A 9,386-nucleotide genomic window follows, 5' to 3' on the forward strand; every position below is an offset into this window, starting at 1 on the left:
TCAGACCGAAAAGTTAAGCATATTAAGTCGTATGTAACAGTGCGAGAGTAAATGGTTGAATAAATAATCACGAGAGGTAGGACGTGCTTTGGAGGTCTGTAGTAATAATGTCTTAACCTTAATTCCAATTTATAGCGAATAAATAGTCAGAAATACAATAAATGAATATCTAGGCGCCTGTGCTGCTTTGCAACTATGAACAACTGTTCCATCCAGAATATAATATAATTAAATATATATTCCTGCAACTCTAACCAGAGTCTTCAGTAACTCAGTCCAGAAATGATATGTCACGCTGGCATGCAGCACCTGTCAGAACTTCAGGATTACCAAACGCGAGAGACTGAAGTTCTCTGAAGGGGGACAGGTGGCCCTCTTCAACCACTAACGCCTCAATATTCAGAAGCTAAAACTGAACGATTTAGAAAGTTCAGTGCCCACACATTTCTCCTTTAAAACTTAGTGTCTCACTATATCAATCCACTTTTAAATGCCCCTTCAGGAATATTCTACACCGCCCTAAAAAGGTTGAATAAAGACCAACTTTCATCGACATATTGGAGACTACAGCTCAGAATTTGCCAAGTGTCAAAGTGTACTGAACCCAAAACCACGCACGAGCACGAAAAACACTGCTGTCCTTCACTCTGAAGCTCGCGACTCAACAACAAACATTCCATTCATGTTGCCAACAATTGAGACACATATAACAAACATCTTCAGACTCTCCACGAATTGTAAAGCTTTTAATATGCGCTTCTCCTGTCTCACTTCACAAATCCCTCATAAAGGCTCGCTCTCTCTCTCTATCTATCTACTCTCTCTCTCTCTCTCTCTCTCTGACTCCGCTGCTGTGAAACATTGTTGCTATTTTTGCGACTCACCTTTTTTCTTCGCGGTCCCCCTCGCTGTATATAGATACTGTGTATCAGTGATTCCCGTGGATACACTGTGACAGAAATATATTTTCAGTCACATTGACACACGGCTTCTATTTTCGGGAGCTGAGCTGACAAACTCAGAAGAAGCAGCAGTGGCTCTTGTCAGGGCATAATAAGCTCCTCCTCCTCTCTGACGAACACCTGACGTAGTCAAAGTCAACCGCCTCCTTATCCTCCTCCTACTCTACTAGTGTCTCATCTCTAGCTTAAAAACAAATGTGAAAAATGAAAAAAATAAAACTACAGCTCAAATAGGGTAAAAAACACGAAAGAATTAAGATACTGTGTTTTAGTCCAAATTAAAGGCGGCAAAGTGAGTGAGCGCGCGACCCTTGAGGAGAGGAGAGGAAACGGTTCCACATCATGACATCACCGTGTTTTACAGTTAGAGAAAGCAAGGAAACAAAGTGAATAGTCTTCAAGGAAGTGATATTTAAAGCACTGCCGCGAAAAGTTGTCACTGTTGGGTAAAGTCCCCCAACTCTAACGATTGTGAGTTATGAGCCAGTTTTCTGAAGAGCACGTTTCATATTTATTACGGTCGTTAGACTGGCACTACCTTAGATACGACTGACCTAAGTTCTATAAAACAACAGTAACAATTGTGTCAGTGATTTTAAAGTGACGCGTTTCTTATCCAATTGCATTCCTCAGCGGTTTGCCAGCGACCAATCAGAGAAAGTGAGCTAGATGCGTTTTACGTTGCATGTGCCAGTGTCACGTGTAAGTAGGATCTGTGGAAGAGGTGTGGTACTGAACATGAGTTGTTTTTGCCGGGACTTAAAGTGAAACTGTCTTACCACTGTTTTATCAAATGGAAATGGGACATGCAGGATATCAAATGAGTGATAATTTCACTGATTTTAATGCAGAGCCAAATCAAAGAAAGACAAATGTGAAAAATAACTATTACACTAATTTGTGGTGCTTTAAAAATTGCTTTTTATTTACATTTATATAATGTGTTTGTATTAGGGCTGTCAATCGTTTACAATTTTTAATCGAATTAATTACATGGTGTCCCGATTAATTAATAGTGATTAATCGCATATACATATATTTGCTGAAAGCCCCTCATTTAACAATAATTCAATATATAATGATGAAATACTTATACTTAGTTATCTTTAAATATAATGATGAAATAATTATACATAGTTATCTTTAGAATACAATGCATTGTTTACTGAATTTGTCAATCAGTTTGAGATTTATTATGAGGGCTTGTTTAAGGGTCAATGTACACCTGCGTCAGACATGCTTGTGTAGCGTCTCGGGTGCGTTGCGTCATAAGCATACAATTTTTACGTCACTGTGTCAAGTTAAAAATAGTTTAATACTTAGAAAACATCTTGAGGTCCCCTAGATCGAATTTGCACTCCATCAAGTGTTTTCAACGCAAGAATGTAACGTGTTTTCTTCACTGTATAAACTGCGCATTGCCACACAGCTGAAATTTCAATTACTGCCCTCTGGAGTAAACATGTGGTACTACAAGCTTGCATTTCTTAGGAATCTTCATTATTACACTCCCGGGGCATTGCGACACATTCAATTGCATACATTTTTTTAACACGTTATTTTTTTATAAAATGAATTGCACTGAATTAACGAGTTAAATCGTCAGCCCTAATTTGTATAAGGCCCATTTTATAAACTACATAATGACTGTCATTCTTTTATGACTTTTAGGTCTCTGTGAGCCAACATCTCGCAAATTTATGCTCTGACCAATTTAACAACTTTCTGAAAGATTTTAAAAGATTTTACTTCTAAAGTGGTGTAACGGTACAAAATATTTCTCCTGGTGATTACTTGGACAAACTATTCAGAAAATGCATTATTCACTGTCAACATGTCAACAAATCTAATTTTACATATTTTAAGCTATCCTTTGCTACACAACAGGTATGATAGATGGTCACAACAGGCTAAATGTTTATTTAAAATTGTCAGCCTACAGTAGACACTATTTATTTTAAAATATAGACTACAAACTAATTTTTCCAGCTGCTTTTATCAAATAAATTTGAACTTCATAGCCATACATAAAGAATAAATAAGAGGATCAGATTTTTCCTCCAGGTTCTTTGCTAACAACATATAGTAAACTGTAGTTTGCTTAAATAGTTTAATAGTATATTTACTGGAACAATATTTATTTGTTTTTGTTTTTGAAGGATGTGGAACAGGTTGACCTATGCTTATTTTTATTAGATAAATTGTATTACTGAATATCATTCCCATAAGTTAATCTATTAATTCAATATGAAAAGCCATCGGCCAAGGTTTGTCAAAAAGTGTCTATTTACAATTTCATATACATTGACAAAATACATCAATTTGTTCCCAATGTTCAATGGTATACATGATTGAATGTTTCTTGAAAATGATTTATCTGTGACTGTTTTAAACAGATTGTAGGTAGTTTGACTTCATTACCAACTTTAGACAGGACAAAGCCATGGAGTTTTGTTTTCATGAAGTAACTTTGTTATTGCATGTAATCAATAAAAGAAGAAAAAAATAGTCTTGGTTAAAAACATGTTTCAGCATCTGCTTTTATTTTATTTAACACTTGAATGTATATATGTGGGTCAAAAATGACCAATCATCTACTTTTAAGACATCATTTTTAGATTAAGTGGTCTTTTGATCTGCCACTCTAGTTTTTCCTCAATTAAGGTGTCTTCAATCATGTGCACTGATATTATTAACATTTAGTTGATTTTTTTAATTATTATTATATGAGAGTTTGCATCAAAAAATGCATATTATGTGTGTCGTATATGACCCATATGTGTTTCTTATGTTATTAAACACATTTAACACTGGTACTACACTTGTAATACATTGTTTTCAGTTTCCATTTGTTATGTAATTAAATATATGTTAAATACCGTGTTCACATTCATATTTATGTGTAGTTTGCAAGTATAGAAAGTTGTAATTCTGCTGATGCTTTTATCCAAAGTGCATGCATTATATCCATTACAGGGACAGTCCCCATACTGAGGTTAGATGACTAGTTCATAGCAAGGACACAGTGGTAATATCTCCTAAACAACTTCTTAGTGTGTTTTACCTGCCGAACTCCAGCCGAGCAGCTGATTCTCTTGCCACCTTCAAGAAACATATAAAGACACTTCTCTTTCACGAGAACTTAACCCAATCACCAATGCAACTCTCTTATTTCTTCTTAAAATAAATAAATACATTATATATACTGTATGTATATATACATCACCACTGTCTCTCAGCTTCTTCTACTTATGTTTCTTTGAGCAATTTGCAACTTTGTATTACAACACTTATCTTATTACTGCCTCCTTAGGATGAATTGCTTCTGTTGTATTCCTCATTTGTAAGTCGCTTTGGATATATATATATATATATATATATATATATATATATATATATATATATATATATATATATATATATATATATAAATAGATAAAGTTTCATACATCAATATAGAGTACATATGGTTGTCATTTTACAAGTTTGATCTTATTTTATCTTAGTCTATTTACTTATTCATATACACTGATCAGCCACAACATTAAAACCACCTGCCTAATATTATGTAGGTCCCCCTCGTGCCGCCAGAACATCGCCAACCCGCATCTCAGAATAGCATTCTGGATGCTAATCTTCTTAACACAATTGGGACTTTTAACAGAAGAATTAATGCAACTGGTTCGCTGATGCAACATTAAACTGCCAGCAGGAGGTGAAGTCACTGAAAATGTTCTAGCTGCCATCTTGGTATGCCCAAACTCTAATAGAGCATCAATGACTGACAGGCGAAAACACCCCAGTTTCATCGTATCCGACCTGCAGATATGACAGTTGCAATTCACCCTCTAGTGACAATAATGTTTGATTAGCTTGTTATGGATAATATTTGTTATGAGAGAGAAGATATATGCGGCTCGTGATCAGTCTATCAGTGCAGCACAGAAATCACCAAAGGAAGCAGGAAAACTGCCCAAAGTTGTAATATAAGTAGGAAAAGCTGTAATATCTGCTTTTTTAGTGTAACAATACATCCTTACCCGAATGGGACTTTAAAAAATGCAGTCCAGGATTTCTAAATTGCCTTAAATGCCTGGGATTTGCTTGTTTTCATAATGATGTGCTCTCTGTAGTCAGTTTAATTCATTGTCCTCCAGTCGAACCTGTATCAGTTTAATTTTAACCAGCTTTGCTTTGTGTGTCTCTCCCTCAATCTCAGTGCACATGCTGTGTGTGATAAAAGGAGAGAGCACACTCTTATTCAAGTGACCATGAGAACAAAGAAATAAGTCTGAAAATGTCTGTTTGTGTTTTAGCTCAGTTTCAGTAAACTTGTTTACTTTCAGCTGATCAGTTCGCTGATGAAGTTTATTAGAGGTGGATACAGTTTGATATACAGTAGATACACATAACTCACTCAGGCTTTCAAGAAACAGGAAAAATTCTCAACTTTACATAAATCATTACATGTGTAGGGCATTTGTGTTGTAGGGATGTACAATAACAGATCGTTATTGATGAAATCCAAAATGATGTGCCCTCTGTGACTTTAAATTTTTTTCAAATTCTATTTGAAGCCATGTAAAGCTGGAGCTATATATAAAAATAGTCCCAATAGGGCTAGGAACATACTCTGGATCCACTGTGCAACCACCCATTGGCACCAGAACCCTAAGAAACAACACTGCACACCCAGCCACCTGTGGTCTAGAGATTAGAAAGAGACCCAACATTTTATACTTCTTCCAACCAATTTAGAATTTAATTAGCTGTAACTGAAAATTTGCCCAGTAAGTAGAGTGTACTTGTTTTTATGAAATGCAGAATTAATCTTTGCATGTATTATCAGATATCAGAGCTCTATTAGACACATTTAATATCATTATACAGGTGAAACTCGAAAAGTTAGAATATCGTGCAAAAGTTCATTAATTTCAGTAATTCAACTTAAAAGGTGAAACTAATATATTATATAGACTCATTACAAGCAAAGTAAGATATTTCAAGCCTTTATTTGATATAATTTTGATGATTATGGATTACAGCTTATGAAAACCCCAAATTCAGAATCTCAGAAAATGAGAATATTGTGAAAAGGTTCAGTATTGTAGGCTCAAAGTGTCACACTCTAATCAGCTAATTAATCCAAAACACCTGCAAAGGGTTCCTGAGCCTTTAAATGGTCTCTCAGTCTGGTTCAGTTGAATTCACAATCATGGGGAAGACTGCTGACCTGACAGTTGTGCAGAAAACCAGCATTGACACCCTCCACAAGGAGGGAAAGCCTCAAAAGGTAATTGCAAAAGAAGTTGGATGTTCTCAAAGTGCTGTATCAAAGCACATTAATAGAAAGTTAAGTGGAAGGAAAAAGTGTGGAAGAAAAAGGTGCACAAGCAGCAGGGATGACCATAGCCTGGAGAGGATTGTCAGGAAAAGGCCATTCAAATGTGTGGGGGAGCTTCACAAGGAGTGGACTGAGGCTTCAAATGTCGTATTCCTCTTGTCAAGCCGCTCCTGTACAACAAACAACGTCAGAAGCGTCTTACCTGGGCTAAAGAAAAAAATAACTGGTCTGCTGCTCAGTGGTCCAAAGTCCTCTTTTCTGATGAGAGCAAATTTTGCATCTCATTTGGAAACCAAGGTCCCAGAGTCTGGAGGAAGAATGGAGAGGCACACAATCCAAGATGCTTGAAGTCCAGTGTGCAGTTTCCACAGTCTGTGTTGGTTTGGGGAGCCATGTCATCGGCTGGTGTTGGTCCACTGTGCTTTATTAAGTCCAGAGTCAACGCAGCCGTCTACCGGGACATTTTAGAGCACTTCATGCTTCCTTCAGCAGACAAGCTTTATGGAGATGCTGACTTCATTTTCCAGCAGGACTTGGCACCTGCCCACACTGCCAAAAGTACCAAAACCTGGTTCAATGACCATGGTATTACTGTGCTTGATTGGCCAGCAAACTCGCCTGACCTGAACCCCATAGAGAATCTATGGGGCATTGCCAAGAGATGAGAGACATGAGACCAAACAATGCAGAAGAGCTGAAGGCCGCTATTGAAGCATCTTGGTCTTCCATAACACCTCAGCAGTGCCACAGGCTGATAGCATCCATGCCACGCCGCATTGAGGCAGTAATTAATGCAAAAGGGGCCCAAACCAAGTACTGAGTACATATGCATGATTATACTTTTCAGAGGGCCGACATTTCTGTATTTAAAATCCTTTTTTTTTTATTGATTTCATGTAATATTCTAATTTTCTGAGATTCTGAATTTGGGGATTTCATAAGCTGTAAGCCATAATCATCAAAATTATATCAAATAAAGGCTTGAAATATCTTACTTTGCTTGTAATGAGTCTATATAATATATTAGTTTCACCTTTTAAGTTGAATTACTGAAATTAATGAACTTTTGCACGATATTCTAATATTTCGAGTTTCACCTGTATGTGGAGCAGGATGAGTTATGGATGAATGGCACAGAAATATTATTGTATACTCAAAATACTATTTTCTTTTTAGATCATCCAATCTGATATTGTTCTAGGACGATTTCTCCACTTGTTTTAGTCCATTACTTGTACCATCCACAAGCACTCAGGTCATGCTATGTGTTAATATTTTGTACATAACGCAAGTGCTTTGTTGTTGCCCCTCCCCCTCTGTGAATGGTTATGTATCTTACCTGTTTCTTGAACTGTACCATCACCTTCACAGAATCTGCTGCTGAGGACTTCCTATTGTGTATCTCTCAGGTTGCAACACTTACTTTCTTAATTGTCCTTTCATTACTTTACTCTCTCTCTCTCTCTCTCTCTCTCTCTCTCTCTCTTTTTTTTTCCTTCTCCCACGTTCTATCTCTCTTGCTTTCCTCTAAGCCAGACCAGCTGGCTTTGGACGACTTTCTTCTTGCCCCTGTGAGGCCTGACTTCACACTCTCATATCTGGGTCTTTCTGCCGGAAGGGAGCTGTGCGACAGAAGTTTGAAGAGTAGGATCCTAGATGGACGCTGACATGCTGGGCATGCGTGTATGTGACAGGGTTTGGCTCAGAGGAGTGGTGTACAGCCGTCGCTGTCACTCACCAATGAGGGTGATGAATGTATATTTATATTGTGTTTATTATTATTTATAAAAAATAGTTCTGATCGGAGAACAACATTCCCTGGTAGTTCACAAAAGATGAATGAGAGAAGGATGCAAAATCATAGCTTGTTTTATTATAATAAAGCTATGTCAGCTTCTCCGCCAATAACCAACCATGCTGGAAAACAGCTTAAACCAACTTTAACTGGTTAGCTGGGCAAGGTCTATTGCCTGATTGTAGGGGAGTATTGGGCACTTGTCAGATGATCTGGCAGACCAGCTGGCCAAACAGCTAAACAACAGGCTGCTAGACCAGCTATAAACCAGCTTGGCCAGGCTGGGAGACCCGCTTAAACCATTTCAGACAGCAGACCAGCTTAAGTCTCAATTTAATTGTTAACAGAAGACATATTGACATGAAGTGCCAACATTATAGTACAGTTTCAATTCTTCTTACTTTCTTGTGTTGTATATTGCCAGGAAGATTCAGGTTCAATAGTATAATGACAAAATAAACCAGTCAAAAAAGAGTTTCATAATTTGGTTATGCCAGCTGAAGTTTAAGTTTAGTATTGATAGGTCATAAAGACCCAGAGAGGGTTTATGAAACATACTCAAATAGAAGACAGCTGACATTTTCAACATTGCACCAGACCACAAATAGCTCCAGACCGCTGAGATACCTTGCCACCAATTTAATAAAGGATTTCATAATATCTCTCATATAACAGACTGTAACAGCGCCATATTCAGGTTAGATTGCCTACCTGAACTTTGTTAAAGAAGGGAGTCGTTTTTGAACAACAGGCTCATAGCACTCATAAACATATTTAAGGTCATTGTTTTGACAGTAGATATTTGATTAATGCATCATTATCATAGGCCAATTCAAAGAGCCAGCCAAACACCTTCAAATTTCTCTCTCATCTTCCACAGTTCGCAGCTCTCAGACTAGTGCATAGGATTATTTCGTCAAAGGTAGATTCTGTCATCCAACCGATGGTTCAGGATGATCTGAAGAGCATCTTTATTTGCACTTCTTTGAACAATCAAGTTTAATGACTGACCGCAGTCATTATTTTCTTTTGAGCCAATTAAGGTAGGGAAAACAATTATTTGAAACTATGTGTAAGTTGTTAAATCTTATTTATGTGACATACCTTTTTAAGTAAATAAAGTTGTAATGAACTGATACATTTGTGTATATCTAACAGGTTAGGTAAACTAATGTTTTCTAGTTATGCTGACATAAAATGACCATAAGTTGAATTTAGTTAAAAAGTGCAATGCGTAAATGCTACATATATATTTTAAGTAAATCCAACACATAAATTTTGCAAA

General features: G+C 36.8%; 1 protein-coding gene across 9 annotated transcripts in view; it reads right to left on the reverse strand.

The window, feature by feature from the left end:
- Positions 1-7,922, reverse strand: part of LOC127661401 (myocyte-specific enhancer factor 2A-like) — a 145,710-nt gene extending 137,788 nt beyond the window's left edge. For 2 of the 9 annotated variants that reach the window (XM_052152072.1, XM_052152070.1), the window contains exon 1: positions 885-1,381. The gene's annotated coding sequence lies outside the window, so the exon portion shown is untranslated. Of the gene's footprint in view, positions 1-884; positions 1,382-7,645 lie in introns of those variants that run through there. The other 7 variants (XM_052152076.1, XM_052152079.1, XM_052152071.1 and 4 more) reach the window with 6 other exon arrangements.
- Positions 7,923-9,386: the final 1,464 nt, after the last annotated feature.

Source organism: Xyrauchen texanus, chromosome 21 (genome assembly GCF_025860055.1).
Source record: "Xyrauchen texanus isolate HMW12.3.18 chromosome 21, RBS_HiC_50CHRs, whole genome shotgun sequence".
NCBI classification, from domain to species: Eukaryota; Metazoa; Chordata; class Actinopteri; order Cypriniformes; family Catostomidae; genus Xyrauchen; species Xyrauchen texanus.